Source organism: Thermobia domestica, chromosome 12 (genome assembly GCF_964235325.1).
Source record: "Thermobia domestica chromosome 12, izTheDome1.hap1.1, whole genome shotgun sequence".
NCBI lineage: Eukaryota > Metazoa > Arthropoda > Insecta > Zygentoma > Lepismatidae > Thermobia > Thermobia domestica.
The window spans coordinates 27,257,473-27,276,521 of record NC_137465.1 but is presented as its reverse complement, the minus strand read 5'-3'; the positions used below and the strand labels follow the sequence as shown (position 1 = coordinate 27,276,521).

The 19,049-nt window shown below is 32.2% G+C and overlaps 1 long non-coding RNA gene and 1 other non-coding gene across 2 annotated transcripts in view; one reads left to right on the top strand and one right to left on the bottom strand.

Annotated features, from left to right (window-relative positions):
* Positions 1-19,049, top strand: part of LOC145666378 (uncharacterized) — a 275,097-nt gene that overhangs the window by 146,553 nt on the left and 109,495 nt on the right. The window lies entirely within an intron of this gene.
* On the bottom strand, positions 1,355-1,426 carry TRNAR-CCG (transfer RNA arginine (anticodon CCG)). The gene has a single exon. It is a non-coding gene; the product is annotated as a tRNA-Arg (tRNA).

Sequence of the window (19,049 nt, the reverse complement as noted above, 5' to 3'; positions counted from 1 at the left end):
CAACCCAGTTATTTATCTATGCGTTTTGAAAATTCTTATCAATAGTAAATCCTTATAATCTTTTCAACGCCCTGTTAGTTAATTTGCATTGAACTAACGAAGCATATAATCTTTCCCTTTGGTTCTTGTGTTGCATTTGAAAAGTGAGAGACAAAGAACATGTTAAAGAAGTTTTTCTGTCTTCATCTGAAGGGACTCACGTGCATGGGGCCTTCAGCGGCGTGTTATTCAGTTGGTGATAACCATCTAGCAGAAGTCTCAAAACACTGCTAGTCATTGTGTAAACACTAATAACAACATTCTTGTCAGTGACGGACTCTTCAGAGAGGCGAGGGGAAACAGGGGGAAGGAGTGTATGGAAAACAAAACAGAAGGTTGATTCTTAAGTATGAAAGCGTGTTTGAGTATTAGCATACTTTGTATTCCACTTCATAACAGTAAATTCTAAAATATTTGTACAACTTCATAGTATTACAGGAAAAACAATGTAAAATCACCTGAGGAAGTGCATTAAGTGGACAATTTCTCTCCTCACTATTTGCCAATTTCCCTTGGATCGATATGGTAAATGTATGTGCCTTTGCGGAAAAAGACTCAAGTTTAATTCCCGGTGAAAGCTCAAGCGGTTCGTATCCCACGTTAAACTGTAGGTACATGTCTCATATAGCTTTCATGCTTAAAGATAAGTTCAAATATGTAATATTTACAGAATAAATACAATACAATCACGTACTTATTGACAACGTAAGTGGAAAAGGTGGTGAATTTTCGACTCCATTTATAACACTTTTGATTCTCCTGTACCAGGCAACGAGTAATATCTATTTTCTCATAATCTCTTATAATAAGACTGTATGAGCAATGATTAACAACATTGTGGCTACCAATTCCCTGAGTTAATAGAAAAGTCACTTTTATACAACAATTAATCTTACACATCAGAAGTGAGTTATTTCTGTTGTTCATTTATCGTCTTGATGGGAATGTGTATCGAGCTGTAATGCAATCTTTCTGCTTTCCTTATTTGCCTGTAAGCCTATTGGCCTACGACCCTCGCACCTCTTAAACCCACAATTCTACCGAATTTCAAGTTTCTTTTCGCATTCCAACTATCTAAAAGCTAAGATTTTGTATCCCAACAAACCGTCTATTTAAATAACATTGAAATTTTTCATTCCTCCTTTAAAAATAAAAATAAATCTTTAAGTTTTACGTCCCATGTTTATGCCGGTTAGGCTAAAGGAGACGGTGATAATGAGAGATGAGTGAAATGGTGGAATGAAGAAAGTGGGAGGAAACGGGAAAACCCCGAGAAAACCCACGAGCACGGTGTTTGTCCACCACAAAGTCCACACGGCGCGAGCTGGGATCGAACCAGGGACCCCAAGCACCGGAGGTGTACGCTCTACCACTGAGCCACCGCGCCCCCTATTTTCCCCCCTTTAGATCCCCTAAACACTAAAAATATTCAATTTTGACAATTTTCTTGTGGATTACTCCCGCAAGAATATAATCATTCCAAAATTTATCATTGTAGCCCTACAGGAAGTGCCCAATAATTTTAGGGTTTACAAGATGTCCCGTATAAATAACATAGGGAAGATTTTTCAGTTTCCCATAAAACCACTCTAAAGTTGAACATCTTTATTTTTAGTGATTTTGTTAAATAATCCTATAGAAAGCGTACAAGCATACGGAATTTCAAGTTTTTATTCCAATTCTAAATACAGAAAATATGAGATTATAAGTAAAAAAAAAAAAAAAAAAAAATCAATTTAAATAATAACATGGGGAATTTCTTCATCGCCCCTTTAGAACCCTTAAAATTAAAAACATTCATTTTTGGCAATTTTCTTGTGGGTTAGTCCTGAAAAGCTACAATCATGCCAAATTTCAACTCTCTACGTCAACCGAAAGTACCCGTTATTTTATATCAGTGAGTGAGTTCATGTAGTTTTATATGTAGTTAGAATTTGTATATACCTATATAGTATAGGCCTAAATATAATTAGGGATGGGCACGAGTCGAGCTAAAACTCGACTCGACTCGAAACTCGAGCCGAATTCGAGTCGCGTTTCGAGTCGAGTCAAAGGTAATTTTCTCGAGTCGAGTTCCGAGCCGAGTCACTACTTTTGAGGTTGAGTTTCGAGTCAAGTCGAGTTTGATAAATGGGTCGTTGGTTCAGCTCGTTTTGAAATCATGGACTGATTAGACTGGAAAGCGAAAGCCATGAGAAATGTAAGCTGTAATGTGGAATACTTTTAGTATTGCTAACGAGAGGGAACACTGCTCGCATCTCGTCTTGTCTCTTGTGAAGAGCATGAGATAAGTGGGAGGTGCTTTTAATATTCATTTTATTTTTTTATTACAGGAATGTACAACAGATGCAAATGATATGTAAATGTTGTAAATAATTAATAAAAATTTAGATTAGCCAAAAAAAAATAAATAAATAAAAATATAATTTAGTGTCGGTAGAGCCAAATTACAAATAAAGTTAGAATTTACATTTTTGTAAACATGAGTTTTATATTAACGTTTTATTGCCCCGTTAGGGACGGTAATGCTGCTTGAAGCTTTGACTTATGTTAGATATTATTTTAATATTAAGAAAATGTGAATTTATCATTAAATTGCATTAGTTAACTTTGGCAGACACAACATATTTTGAAATGTCTGAAAAGTAAAAAAAAAAAAAAAAAAAAAAAAAAAAAAAAGTTTTAAAAGCCGCGAAGGAGGCAAGTTTTGGTAAAAGATAGCTTTAGTGTGTGCCACAAAAGAAAATGAAAGTAAAACATAGTTAGTTAAAGATCAACTGTCGCCAAAGTCAGACAATTATTCTTTGTGAAAAACTAAGAGTTAAACTCATATCTTCATACATACATCACTTCAGCAGTAATAATAGAGCTAATTGTTATTTAAATATCTGTTATATAGAAATAATTATTCTAAAGAACTACATTTTATTTTATGCTAAAGTGAATAATCTTTAACGTAAAATTACAGCTAAAAATGTCTAACAAGTTAACGAATATCAGTTTAGCATAACAAAAGTAAAAAACTATGTTTGCATTGCTAAACTTCAATTAACATCAGTGCAATGTTATTTATTTAAACACAAGGTATAAGACTAAATTAAAAATACCAGTGTGTTTTATCAGCAGTTTCTCTGAAACTGAAATTTTATTCTCAATAAAAGACAAAATCTAAAAACTGTAACTCCCTAAAAAAAAGGATAATAGGACCTCTCCAGGAGAATCATCTGTAGTAAAGTGTGTTTACAGTAACAAAAAAAAAAAAATCTAGTTAAAACGGTATAGTAACAATAAACATTTAAATTAAAAAAGAGATCTCTATTATTATTTTAAAAAAAAAAAAAAAATCATTTAAAGCAGTTATCAAAGTAATTGTTTAACAATATATATCTATATCTATATATATATATATATATATATATATATTAAATATCTAGTGTGTATATATATATATATTGCGTGTGGTAGTGTTGTGTGTTCAGTAGTGAAATTAAAAATAAATATGGGTGCATTTTCTATAAAGTGTGTGGAGTTTTTAATTGAATACTTAACCGCAGGGTAAGTACAAAATAACTTGTATAATTTTTTTTTTTTTTTTTTTTTACTTTTCAGGCATTTCAAAATATGTTGTGTCTGCCAAAGTTAACTAATGCAATTTAATGATAAATTCACATTTTCTTAATATTAAAATAATATCTGACATAAGTCAGAGCTTCAAGCAGCATTACCGTCCCTAACGGGGCAATGGAACGTTAATATAAAACTCATGTTTACAAAAATATAAATTCTAACTTTATTTGTAATTTGGCTCTACCAACACTAAATTATATTTTTATTTATTTATTTTTTTTTAGCTAATCTAAATTTTTATTAATTATTTACAACATTTACATATCATTTTCATATGTCGTACATTCCTATGGTAAAAGGGTAAAATGGGTATTAAAAGCACCTCCCACCTATCTCATGCTCTTCACAATAATTTGGCGCCCAGCGTGGGGCTTGATCACGCTGGTCATTGTGTTACATAAAAACTCTCCAGCGTGTTGCTAGACTAAATGCTGCATCTGTCATTTATTGCAAATGAAAATTTATCATCACAAGTCAAAATTAACTATTCGCGAATATATTTTCCCATATCTAGTCCAAAAATTGTTACATAATTAAGTATGAAACTCATTAATACAAAAGTTATGTTTTAGATGTAAACAATAAAGGGGGAAATAATTTTTTTTTAGGATTCACAAATCGAATTTTAAAAATAATTTTGGGAATTTTTAGAGAAAGTTAATGGTATTGACTCGGTCACAAAAGAAAAAGATAAATAAAAATCTGGTATTCTTAAATTATGCACAAAGGTTGAGTCCTTCAGAGGAAGACATAATAAATGTCCAAAAAATAGGTAAAGTATCAACAGGTGATAGGAGAAAAACATTAGAAGTTAGGCAATCAGAAGGTGATAAAGTAGAACGTAGTCAAGAAGAAACAGGAGATAAAGAAAAAGCTAGGCCAAGTAATCCTGTAGTACCACCATTAGGAGTAAATAGTGAGGAAATGAAAAATCTAATGGAATTTATAAAATTAACAATAGTTGCTTCACAAAAGGAAATAAAACAAAAAATTGATAGTACAAATCATAAGTTAGATCAAACAAACGCTTGCCAAAAAAAAATAAAAAGTAAACTTTTGCAGGTTGAAGAAAAATTAGAAAATACAAATACAAAAATTAAAAATGCGCGTAGGGATTTTAAAAATGCTCACAAGGATTTAAAAAAAAAACTATCTAAAGCTCTAAAAAATACAAAGCAACAGTTACATAATGATCTTGAAAAAACAGTAAATCAAGTAGATGGTGCATTAGGAAAGGTAAACAATAGGATTGAGGCCACTAAAAATTCAATTGTAAGTGTTAGGACAAAAATAGGTTCAAAACTAGTCACATTAAAAGAAAAAAATGACACTATTCAAAATGAAATAGTTCACACTAGATCAGAATTTGAAGATAAGTTAGAAAATGTAATCGCAGGACAGGTCATTTTGCAAGAAGACATAGAGAAAAAAATTAGTGAGGCCAATACTGTATTCAAACAAGATGTAATAGAAAAAGTGCAAAATTTAAAAGGAAAACTTATTGCATTAGATACTGTTACCAACAAGAAAGTGCAAGAATTATGTAATTCAATAAGCAGGTTACAAAATAGGACACAAGGTAAAAAATGTAGGGGAATGCATCTCAATAATGAAAATACAGGCAATGGCAATAGGTCTGACAGTGTAACCTTTCAATTAGAACAGGAATTGCCATCATGTTCAAGGGCAGTAGGTGATAATACGTTCCAACCAATAACCTCACCACCTGCACAGTCATTAACTCAGATGGATAGTCAGGTTGCCTTGGCAACGGCTATAAATTCCTTTTTACATAGAGATTTAAAGTTACCGTGTTTTCAAGGATTGGAAGATGAAGCCCAGACTTATAGCTTCCTTGTTGACCTAGATAATTATTTTGAACTAACTGGTGTCAACACTGAAGCACGTCTGTCCTTCATCTCACGCACCTTAAAAGGTAGTGCCTTGCAATGGTTTAAAGTCATGAGAAGCAAGATTGTTACATATTCAAACTTTATAACAGCATTTAAAGCCACATATTTAAACCAAAAGAGATTAGCTGCTTTAAGAGCAAACATATTGACAAGTCAATTCAATCCAAAAGTACACAAAAGCGCATCGGAGTACTTGCTCCACTTGCTACACTTAAATGCGGTCTTAGACCCTCCCCTTGAAGAGAAAATCCTGTTAAAGGTTCTTCCGCGCCAACTTTCGCCTTCTCTTTTCAGGATTATAATAGCCGCAAAACCAGAAACTATTTCAAAATTACTCACGCTTGTGACGAAAGTTCAGTATTCATACCAGGATAGGATTAATGTCCCTCAGAGGAGGAGCATTAATATGCTAGAAATCACACGTAAACAACACGAGACCACTCAGCCACAACGGAATAATCGTGTTCACAAACAAAACCGTGGTCCTTATTCTAGAAATGCAAGAGGTCGCGTAAAAAGAACTGAAAAAAATTCAAATGCAAATGAAGAAACCTCAAGGGGGCGTGGCCAAAATACTGAAAATCAATCCACCAGAATAAACAGACACAATTCTCAAAACGCGCCTCATCAAAACACGAGACCACAGAGAGGTACACGGGGTGTAAATTCAAGGAATTTTTACAGCCGTAGTAATAATAATAATAACAGAAACACATATGATGACACAAAACAAATTCAAGTATTAAAAACATATGACAGCAAACAAACTTCCAACACTTACACAGCACAAGGAAATACAACCAGTGCAAGGAAAAACAATCGCAATAAACAATGAAAATTTCCAGCATGCACTAAGGAAAAATTAATACTTGACATCCGAAATAACAAACCCAGTATCCAACTAGTGGTCCAACCCCAGTGCGTGCTCGATGACAGTCAAAACAGTAATAATGGTAGTATAATACACAATAAAAAAGAAACTTCATTAAAGATTTTAAAATGTAAATCATTAAAAAAAAAAGAAAATTGTGTCACTTGTACAAAAATAATAAAAAAAAAATATTTTAATCAAAGTAGTAACATAGAAAATAACTCAGTTAAGTTAGTATTAAAAGATGGTAAAAGTGTATTAATTAGTAAACCAGTATTTAAACAAGCAAACGGGATATTTGATGATTTGCTTGATATTCAAAACGAGCCTGTGACTCAAAACAATATTATACATTTACCGGAAATTAATGTAATGATTTATGCGCAGTCAATCAATGCATTGCTAAACAGTGGGTCATCCATCTCAGCATTGAGTAAAAATCTTTGAAATACAGTTAAGGACAGTAATCCCGCACCACCTTTTTTAAAAAGTAATAATATTAAAGTTACTTCTGCGTTTAGTAAAAAGGTAGCTGTCATATTGGGACAAACTCTATTAGCATTGTACATTAATGAGAAACTATTTCACACAGTAGGGATCATAGTAAAAAACCTTAATCGTGATTTAATCCTTGAATCTCAGTTCTTTGTAGAAGCACATGCTGTGTTAGATTATTCTAGAGGATTATTAGTATTACATAAGCCACACACTGTAGAAATAAATTTTCAAGACGTGAAAGTAGATAATCAAGATTTAGTATTAAGATATATAGAGGAAACAATAAATTGTGATGCTGATAATGCAATCACGGTAAAAAATTTTAGTAAATTAAAAAGGCATAATAAATTGCAGCAAATGGTTTATGGCAATTCAAGGGAGCAGCTAAATGAAACTAACCCCAAGCCACAGTTAAAGCTTAAAAAGTTTCCAACAATCAAGAAACTGCAAAAAAGAGTATTGTCACCCTCAAAATGGTTACAGGTAAATACAAAAACCACTGTAGAAGAAATCCACAAACATGTAAACGCTTATGTAAAACTTAATAATGATCAAAAGGCCATGTTAGCTTCTTTGTTAATTAAACATCGTGATATATTTGACAAAAAACCTGAAACAATCAAAGGGTATAAACATTGTATTAAAATAATTAATCCCACACCCATTAGGTCAAAAATGTACAATTTTCCCATAAAATTTCAAAATCAAATTCAAAATAAAATTCACAAATGGCTCGCGTGAAAGATAATAAAAAAATCACCTAGTAGCTATAGTCATCCACTTGTTGTTATAAAAAAACCAAATGAACAGATTCGTCTATGTGTAAATGGGAAGAGGCTTTCGCAAGTTATAAAAAAACAAACCAACAAACCATTGGTCCCTCTTAACATCTTGCAATCACTTAGTAATAAAAATTATTTCAGTAAACTCGATATAGTTAAATTCTTTGTAAACGTAAAGGTCAGGGAAAAAAACCAACAATTTTTAAGTTTCGTATATGAAGGTATATCATACTGTTTCATAAAACTACCATTTGGAACGAAAACCAGTCTGTCATCGTGCATCAGAGCACTTAATCAAATTCTTGAAAATAATGTCAAATCATTCTGTAATACGTATATTAATGATACAATTATAGCATCTACTAATTTCAAAGAGCACCTGTCTCATTTGGAGCAGGTGTTGACTTTATTAAAAGAAAAAAAAGTTACACTCCGGCTAAAAAAATGTGAATTCGCGCAACCAAAAATTAAAATACTTGGTTTTGAATTATCTCAAGAAGGAATTAGCAAGGATAAGAATAAAATTAAAAAAGTAGTTGATTTTAAACCACCTAAGAATGTAAAAAAGTTACGTAAGCTATTAAATTATTTAGGATTTTACAAATGTTTCAGTGCAAAATATTCAAATGTCTTGTATCCTCTTTATAAGTTGCTAAAAAAAAATATTAAATTTAAATGGAGTTCACAGCATCAAAAAGCTCTAAATAAAATTAAAGAAATATTTCAAGAAAAAGTAGTGCTTAAAAAGCCACTACCTAACAAAAAATTTATTTTAAAAGTAAATGCCTCCGATCAAGCGAGTTCCAATTTGTTGTATCAAATAAATAATAATGGAAAAAAAAGAGTAATAAAAATGTCCTCAAAAATATTTTCTGGCCCTCAAAAACACTATACAACAACGAAAAAGGAACTTTTGGCACTGGTTAATAAAATAGCAAAATTTAAACACTATTTAATAAAAAATAAATTCATAATACGCTCAAACCACAAGGCCTTAAGGTTTATTTTACTATGTAAACTCACCAATCAGAAAATTTTAAAATGGGCACTCTCATTAGCAAATTTAAACTTCAGTTTTCAACATGTAAGGTCCCAAAATAATATGGCTGATTATCATTCAAAATATCCACCACATAGTAATGTTAAATTTAACATTGAAGCCAAACCAGTTTTAAAAAAATCGTTAATGGGTATCTTAAAAAAAATTCCATGTAAAATAAAAAGTTTAATTAACATGTTACCTAAACTACAAACTTCAAATTCATTTCTAGGTCCCATTAAAAAACAAGTAGAAAATAAAAACAAAAATGGTAAAGTTTGTGAAAAAAGCCACCAATATAAAATATTAAATGGTAAGCTATGTAAAAGAAATAACATGGGCATACGCATATGTATCCCAAAAGTCTTAGTCAAACCTTTATTAAATTATTATCACAAACAAAGTGGACATCTTTCAACTAGCAAACTTGTGCCTCAGTTAACAAAAAGTTTCTTTTGGCCAAAAATGCGCACTATAATTAAAAAATATTATAGCTCATGCTCCATATGCCAAAAGGCAAACCCTCCTACTTGTTATTATAGAGGTCCTATGCATTCAGTTATAACAGAAAAGCCAGGCGTCTTTCTAAGTGCTAATTTCTGCGGTCCAATCACTAAAGAATATGGTGGTTATCAATACATATTAGTATTTTTAAATGTGTTTTCAAAATTAGTAGGTCTTTATGCTTGTAAAAAAGCAACTACATCCATTGCATTACAAAAATTAAAAAATTTTCTCAAACTATGCCCAAATGCAAAAATGCTAATCACAAATAAAGGAACCCAGTTCCAGTCCATACAATAAAAAAATGCAATGAAAAAATTAAAAATTAAGCATGTTATAAGTAATACTTACTTTCCTCAAAAAAAAATTGCAAAAACAGCTGTAAAATCTACAGTCCATATATTACGTAAATATTGCTCTCATAACCAAAAAAAGTGGCCAAAATTACTTACTAAAGTAAAAAGGTGCTTAAATACAGTAAAACATTTAAGTACGGGATTTTCTCCCTATGAGCTACATCTAAACATCTCACAAACAAGTGATATAGCTCATCTGTTTGAGATACCAAAAGTAAACAAATCTGCTAAAACCAAGTATTACGTAAAAATTGCGCAAAAAAACTTAAAAAAAAAGGCAAAAGCAAAAAAAGCATATTTCAACAAGCATCATCGGCTTGTAGAGTATAATATTAAAAACCTTGTACTAGTTCGTCTCTTTCCAAAATCAGATGCCTTGGCAGGGGTGTCCAAAAAGTTAATGGTTTTATATAGTGGCCCCTAAAAAATAGTCCACAAAACAAACACCAATGTCTATACACTTGCAAACCTCAACACTGGCAAGAAAATAATTAAAAAAAATGCTTTTCTATTAAAAAAATATAACATGCAAAAAAATACACCTAAAAAGGAAAATGCAAAAACATAAATTCTCAAGATGGAAACTCCAACGTATCATGGAATACATAGATATTAATTAATTAGTATTTATATTATTATATTCACACATATAATCACATTAGGTTAAAAAATATTTCTATATATATATAGTATTGTTAATAATATAGTTTTTCATACAAGTCTATAAATAAATAGGTAAACAAATACGCATAAATTTGCTAGGATAGTTGTATTTTATTAATTTTAATCAAAAGTGTCATATATAGTATTCACTCTAGGTAATTCTATTCATGTTAAATTCGCATAAGTGAGAACGTTGTGATATCTTTTCACAAGTATATCCCAACCTTCTCAAAAGGGAAATTTGTTATGAGCAAGCTTAACAAAGATATTTTTATTTATTTTATTTTTATTATTCATAAAATTTGCATATGCAATCTAAATTTTATATTCAGATTTAATATATATATATTTAATTAGTTTAGTTATTCTTTATACATTATATTTCAAGCAATCATTCTGATATTATTTTATTTTATTTAAAATTTCATTAAGTTTAGTGGCATAACAGAAAACTGCTTTTTTTATGTATATTTATAAAAAGTTCTGTATAATTTTTAAAACTTCAGGAAAATAAAGGTTAGTAACCTTTAAAGTACCAAATATTGCCAACCTATAGTATCTAAAAAATACTATAAACAAGATTCTTTCAATGTATTATAACTATTATAAAAATATATTATAAAAAAAGAAAAAAAATTCTAAGGATGGACAAAACAAAATTGGCGACAAAAAGTCGCTGAGCAATCTTTTGTTAAACTATACACACCTAGATACAAATTTTCAAATACAATACGTAAGAAATTGTTTCACTGACCGCAATTTTCACACTTTTAATGGAACCGCTACCTCTCCGGTGGGGGTGGTTCAACAGTTCTGGGTGCCTAGTCAGCGAACCTTCATCAATTCAATTTTCATATTGTTCCAGGGTTACCAGAAGGTACTAATATATAAAATATATTTTTAAATATAAATTCCAACCTCTAACAATTCTTAAACAGATCCGATAAAGTTAAATTAGTATATAAAATCGCAATCCTTACCGTATTTTCTTTATAAAATAGCTATTTTGGCAATTTGCTATTCTTTGCTTAATTTTTTTTACTCAGTATGTTAATTCTGGCACTCCCGGCATGCCTTGGAGTGTAATGAAAAGTAGCAAAAAACAATTATCTACCACCAACAAGTTATTTGGTATTTTTTCTGCTTTTTAACAATGACAACTCCACCCAAGTGTATAAATGTAAAATAGGATATTTAAATATTGGTTTTCAACTTTTATTACATGTCAATTATAATTCGTTAATCAGTAATATCATTAAATATAAATGTAAACAAAAAAAAATATCGGTCACTAAAAGAGGTTGTTTACATTCAAAAAAAAAACAGTAACCGCTAAAAAAATACACCTGTCAGGCCTCTCACAAGCAACCCTTTGTAAAAAAAAATCCCGCTATCCTCTAACAATAAAAAAAAAAAAAAAAAAAAACTTTTAAAAGCCGCGAAGGAAACAAGTTTTGGTAAAAAATAGCTTTAGTGTGTGCCACAAAAAAAAATAAAAGTAAAACATAGTTAGTTAAAGATCAACTGTCGCCAAAGTCAAACAATTATTCTTTGTAAAAAACTAAAAGTTAAACTCATATCTTCATACATACATCACTTCAGCAGTAATAATAGAGCTAATTGTTATTTAAATATCTGTTATATAGAAATAATTATTCTAAAGAACTACATTTTATTTTATGCTAAAGTAAATAATCTTTAACGTAAAATTACAGCTAAAAATGTCTAACAAGTTAACAAATATCAGTTTAGCATAACAAAAGTAAAAAACTATGTTTGCATTGCTAAACTTCAATTAACATCAGTGCAATGTTATTTATTTAAACACAAGGTATAAAACTAAATTAAAAATACCAGTGTGTTTTATCAGCAGTTTCTCTGAAACTGAAATTTTATTCTCAATAAAAAACAAAATCTAAAAACTGTAACTCCCTAAAAAAAAGGATAATAGGACCTCTCCAGGAAAATCATCTGTAATAAAGTGTGTTTACAATAACAAAAAAAAAAAAATCTAGTTAAAACGGTATAATAACAATAAACATTTAAATTAAAAAAAAGATCTCTATTATTATTTAAAAAAAAAAAAAAAAATCATTTAAAGCAGTTATCAAAGTAATTGTTTAACAATATATATCTATATCTATATATATATATATATATATATATATATTAAATATCTAATGTGTATATATATATATATTGCGTGTGGTAGTGTTGTGTGTTCAGTAGTGAAATTAAAAATAAATATGGGTGCATTTTCTATAAAGTGTGTAAAGTTTTTAATTAAATACTTAACCGCAGGGTAAGTACAAAATAACTTGTATAATTTTTTTTTTTTTTTTTTTTACTTTTCAGGCATTTCAAAATATGTTGTGTCTGCCAAAGTTAACTAATGCAATTTAATGATAAATTCACATTTTCTTAATATTAAAATAATATCTGACATAAGTCAGAGCTTCAAGCAGCATTACCGTCCCTAACGGGGCAATGGAACGTTAATATAAAACTCATGTTTACAAAAATATAAATTCTAACTTTATTTGTAATTTGGCTCTACCAACACTAAATTATATTTTTATTTATTTATTTTTTTTTAGCTAATCTAAATTTTTATTAATTATTTACAACATTTACATATCATTTTCATATGTCGTACATTCCTATGGTAAAAGGGTAAAATGGATATTAAAAGCACCTCCCACCTATCTCATGCTCTTCACACTCTATAATGAGACGACAATAGATTTTTATAACGAGACAGTTTCAAATGTCTTTATCTTCTTTGTCATCATCTTTAGAATTCTTATATTTACTAATATTACGAACAATTGCCATTATTTTCTTCTAATTATAGCTCGGAAGATCTTCATCTTCTTCCCCTTTTTCATATCTGCCATTTCTTTTCTTTTTTTATTTTTTATTTTTCAAAATATTCAAATTTATTTTCCCAGGTTACTATCACATTGTTCCTGTTTTCCAACAACGTTGTTGTCACAATCCAATCCTGACTGGGATCGCCATTTTACTGTAATGCACTCCTTCCACAGTACTACACAGTTTTGTTGACATTTAAATGAAGTTTACTGTATGAACCTTTTAAGAACTGATAATGTTGCTGTCACCTTTATACGTCGACATAATAAGATGGTACATGGGATCCACTTTTCTCTGGCAGTACAACAAGTCCTTACAGTTCTTAGGTTAAGTTATTTCAATTGTGGGCTCGGTTTCTGCAACAGGACATTTCTTAACAGGAACTGAGCCAAAGTTAGGGATGCGCTCGAGTCGAGACATGTCTCGAATCTCGACTCGACTCGACTCGAATTCGAGTCGAGATTCGAGTCGAGACACACTTTGTAAAATTCGAGACGAGTCGAGACAAACGTATTTCTCGACTCGAATTTTCGAGTCGAGACACGAGTCGAGTCGAGACGGCTCTTAAAAATCTCGACTCGACTCGAATGTCTCGAAAATCTTTCTATAATTTTTAATATTATTTTGAAGAAAGTATTCACTCAGAAACAGCCTTGGAACCAATTCCAGCTTTTATTCCTTTAGAAAGGTACAGCACGCATAAAATTAATAGTTAATCTTTAAAGATCAAGATTTAATTTTCAGCTCAATTCAGTTAATTAGAACTAATAGTTAATGTCGTTGTATTTGGTTGTACTGCAAATATAATGATAATAATAATAATAATTGATTATCTAGTTTGTATAAAACTATTATCCGTAGTCTAAATCTAGTTTGTATAAAACTATTGCGATAGAGTGAACTTCATAAGTTCTCTGAATGAGCAGTTGGTAGTCTATAGTAATTTAGCATAGTTATAATTATTGTGTTTTCGTTCCCATGAACGCAATAGGGTTACGTAACTTCTGGATTATTCACTTGCCCAACTATTCTGAGGCTTTAATATGTTGCAGCATATACGAGCTACGGATAATATATAATGTAACATTTGTTGTACATCACATATTATGATACGAGACTATTTTACATAGTATATCTTATCTAATATAAATAAAATAAAGAGTTTGTTTGTGTGTTTGTCTGTCTGTCTGTGCGACCTGGGGACCAGACGAGTGGACCGAGAGTTCCCAAAATTTGGTCACGGGTACCTTAGTCCAGGCCCCAGATCAAGACGAAGCGTTTTTTTTTAAATTTCGAACCAGGGGGTCTCGGGAGGGGGGGACGTTTACTGGGACCGACCTGGGGACCAGACAAGTTGACCGAGAGTTACCAAATTTTGGTCACGGATACCTTGGTCCAGGTCCCAGTCTAAGGCGAAGCGTTTTTGTCAAAATTGGAACCAGGGGGTTTCAGGGGGGCGTTTAGCGAGACATGTAGTAAAAGTAATCCAAATTGATCGACATTAGTGTCAAATCCATAGTTTTCACGGTCTCTGAGATCAATGGTGACACTTCCATCAGCGATGACTTGCAAATTCAGCTACTACTGTATGCGGGCCGGGTGTCAGCGGGTGAGGAATACCGAGACATGTATAAATAGCCCATATTGATTGATACTAGTGTCAAATCCATAGTTTTCGCGGTCACTGAAATGAATGGTGATACTTCCACAGGTGTTGACTTCCAAATACAGCCCCCATGCGAAGAATGGGTATATTAAGCTAGTATTACAATAAATGGACTGCTTGGATGCCAAGAACTAGTACAGATAAGTACCATCCACTTCTATGAATAGGTATTTTTTTAAAAGGATTTTTGTAAACACTAAGTTATAAAACAATGAACTACATACAGTAGTTATGGTTTTGGTTCCCAACATAAAAGAAATATGGATTGTTCATGAGATATTGAACTTCAACTTTCACTCCTGGAAAATTTCAATTTTGGAGTTAGGCCACTTGGCATCAAAGCAGTTCACTGTAAGATAAATACATTCCGCACATTAGTAGCATAGTTGTTCAGGAGCCTTCGATTTCCATCCTCTCAAATGAAAGCTGAATGATTGCTTGATACATGCTGACTATATAGGAGAAATAGTGTATTAAGTTTTCGAGCTTTGGTGCGTATCCGTATTTACACTCTGATATAACTTTAAGTTCACACTCAAATCGAGCTAATTGTTTAATGCATTTCGAAAGCTTTTGTTTTTATGCAGCTCATTAAGGAAAATCTTTTTCATAATCGTAACATTTATGTACTAAGAAACTATGAACGTAAAGTGGACTCGACCTAGCCCCGTGGCCGCTGTGACTCAGTGGCACAGCTCTCACCCTTGGTGTGTGAGGACTCTGATTCTGTGTGTGTGTGTGAACTCCGCGGCTAGTGTATGCGTACAGAGTCGGAAGCGGTATGTATTGTTTATACTACTTACAACGTTACCCCCACATAAAATATAAATTCACCCTTTCTCCCTTCTCTGTTTCGAATACAATGAACCGACTCTTTTGCTGAAGAACGATGCTAAAAGAAAATTGAAACATCTGTGTCTAAACATTCTTTGAAGCGCAGTCTTTTGTATTTGTAAGGTTTTGCGAGTGTTTTCGAGATAGCCAAATTTTTACCATGGACTCCTGCTGCGAACTGACCGTGAGTAAACACCCGATCTCGCTGTGCTCAATTTCTCTCGCACACGTGAAATGGGTTTGTTGTTTCCAAAACAAATAGGAAGTTACCTTGTGCTTTTGCATTTCTGCACGCACACAGGTACCATTGTTGTTTTAATGATCAGAAGAAATATCAAAACCATCCGATATATATGATACAAAACAGCTAACAGAGGGAGGCAAAGATAAAAGTAGGCCTATACCAAGTTTTCCGCGTGGTACCATTATGGAGAATAAATATTTGATAAAGTCACGTAGATGCTCTTAAACCTATTCCATCTGTCCTTATAATTTTTCTGGTCTCATCAATTTCTCAGGAGAATACGTACAACATATGTCCAAATTCCATATATACTCTTTCTAAACTAATGAGTAAACTCATTAAGAACACCAACTGATATCAATAAACAGGAAAGAAAACAATACTTTATACTTCTATCATTTGGTACACATCTCTATGAAGCACAGCTTGTTTCTTTTTGAAATAGCTCCTTCGTGTCACAGTTGTGGTTAGTTTTGTTTTGTGTTAGGATGAAAGAGAGAAATGCAACATTTGCTTCGAGGTGAAGTTATATATATTATTAAGATGAGCGGTGATAAGCGAGGTTTAACAAAGAGTGCCTTTCGGATGCACAATTTAACGGGTAGTTGCAGTCCGTGTTGAGAAGCGAACCAAAGCTATGTAAGACAAGTTAATATTGAGCTCTTTTGGGGTAAAAGTGAACTTCAGAAACACACAAAAGACTTGAAACATCAAGCTAATGTAAAGCAATTGAAAAATAGCCTACCTATCGCTGCATCTTTTCTGTGGCTAGAAACATGCAGTGTGTAGCAACAAGAATCGTGTTAAGGACTTTTTTTTCGAACATAACATTCCCTTCCACACCATAAAAGACAATATAATGTTTGTTAAAAGAAAGTGCACATAATATTTTTAAATTTTGTTTGTGATCCTATCATGCATAATTATAAATAATGCCTTTCATACTACGAGAATGAGTTCAACTATACGTCATGGCCCCTCTAAAGCGGGGTCGCGGTGGCTCAGTGGTAGATCGTTCACCTCTGGTGCTTGGGGACCCTGGATCGATCCCAGCTCGTACCAAGTGAACTTTGTGGTGGACAAACACCGTGTGCGTGGGTTTCCTCGGGGTTCTTCCGTTCCTCCCATTTTCTCCATTCCACGATTTCACTAATTTCTCATCATCACCCCTCTCCTTTAGCCTAACCGGCATAACCGTGGGACGTAAAACTCAAAGATTTCACTTCTTTTTTTCCCTCGAAAGCGATATCTTTCAAAATTATTTATTGTTAGATATTGTAAATTTACGGTATCTATTTTAGTGGACGGGAAATTTTGCATCTAATCGGATAGTTTCATGGCTTCTAACAGGAATTCACAGTTACGAAATTTGCATCACTGTCTTTTGAAAGGATGCCTAGAAAAAATACTACTAGTAAATAACTGAAAACACAAAATGGATTTGATAGCCAAATTCACGTCATCTTGGTGCGTCATCATTTTTCTTTAAATATTTGTATTTAGTATTAGATTAGAGTTTAGTGTCCATTTCAGCATCAAGGCTATATGAGACGTGAACTTACAAATTAACGTGTGTTCAGAACCACAGGAGTTCCCATCGGAAAGCGAACCTAGGTCTCCCGCACCAAAGACGCGTACGCTAATCATATGGACAAGGGTGTTCGATATTTAGTAATGTGTACATAAAGTTGTGAAATTGCGCTTGTATAATGGAATGCAATTCCTTCTACTGACATAAACCTTCACAATACTTAGCTGGACAAAGTATCTTTAAAAAGAAAATGTCACTCTTTATGTTTCAGTTCCTGGTTCGACTAAAGGATGGAACAAATTGCAATGAGCGTTTTTGGATCCTACTTTGTGTAGTTGATTCAACACAAACTTGGTATTTGATACGGATATGAACTATTACACTTATTTGGTGTTTATTTCTAAATAATAAGTCCTAATACAATTTCATAAAGTTGTAATTCTTCTTTAGTTTGTATCACTTTACACAATGACAAATCCAAAAGGTGTGTTGTATCGGTGCAGTACCAGTTTTTCACGTTTTTCAAAATGTTCCAAAACCCAAAGAATAATCTTTAATTTCTGATATTTTAGTCGTCACAAATTACAATTTTATAATGTAGTCAATGTTTATAATTACTGGGCAGTTGGGCGTTTAAACTAATGACATCATAATAAAGTCAAAACCCTAATTTTGAGTTGAATTGATTCTGATTTTAACGTCCCGTTCAGCAGCGAGGCTATGTGAGACGTGGACCTACTGATTAACGTGGAATCCGAACCTCATGAACTCCCACCGGGAATCAAGCCCAGGTTTCCCACGCCAAAGGCAAGTATGCTAACCGTTAGCCACGAAGGAGCTCCACCATAATTTTAGTGGGCGATAAGAAATATCTCGCCAGTGCTTTTACAATAAATAAAATTTTATAAGTATTAAAGAATAGTGGTAAGAGATTTTATAATAGCTCTTTTATTTATGAGATATGAGTATTTTGAAAAAAAAAAAACAACTAAAGAATAGGTTGGCCGAACCACAAAAGACTCGTAAAATAAACTTTCTTATAAATACATACGCACCTTACTCACCTTTTATAATTGCTATGCTTACGTTCTCCATAAAAACAGAAATTCTCTTTTAGTGATACTTTACACAAGATCATGAAGTGGGTTCAAATTTAATTAAAGGCAAAATACAATAAAATAATCCACAAATATTGCCTCAAGTGAGTTTAAAGATTTCTAAACACTAGTGCGAAACCGGGCTCTGCCGTTGCGATCGATTTACAGGTCTTGAGACGAAAGTAAGAAGGGTCTTACGCACACAGTAAGTAAAAACAATTAATATGCCGGTAACTTTCCCCCAAATGGGTGTATCTTAAAACTAACCTCACCATTATTTTTCTAATTAAATTCTAGCCCGAAATTATGTATCATATTACCCTATTCCCATTTTGAAAACTTGACCTTAATTCAAAATGGCGGATTTCAAGATGGCTGCCATCAAGGTCATATCTACCATACGACTTCCCCCCAGGACTTATATGTATCCACATGGTTTTTCTTAACTTTCATTCATTAACGCTCCGTTTATAAAGGGTAGTAAGGGACTTCTGTGGTAATCTCTAATAAC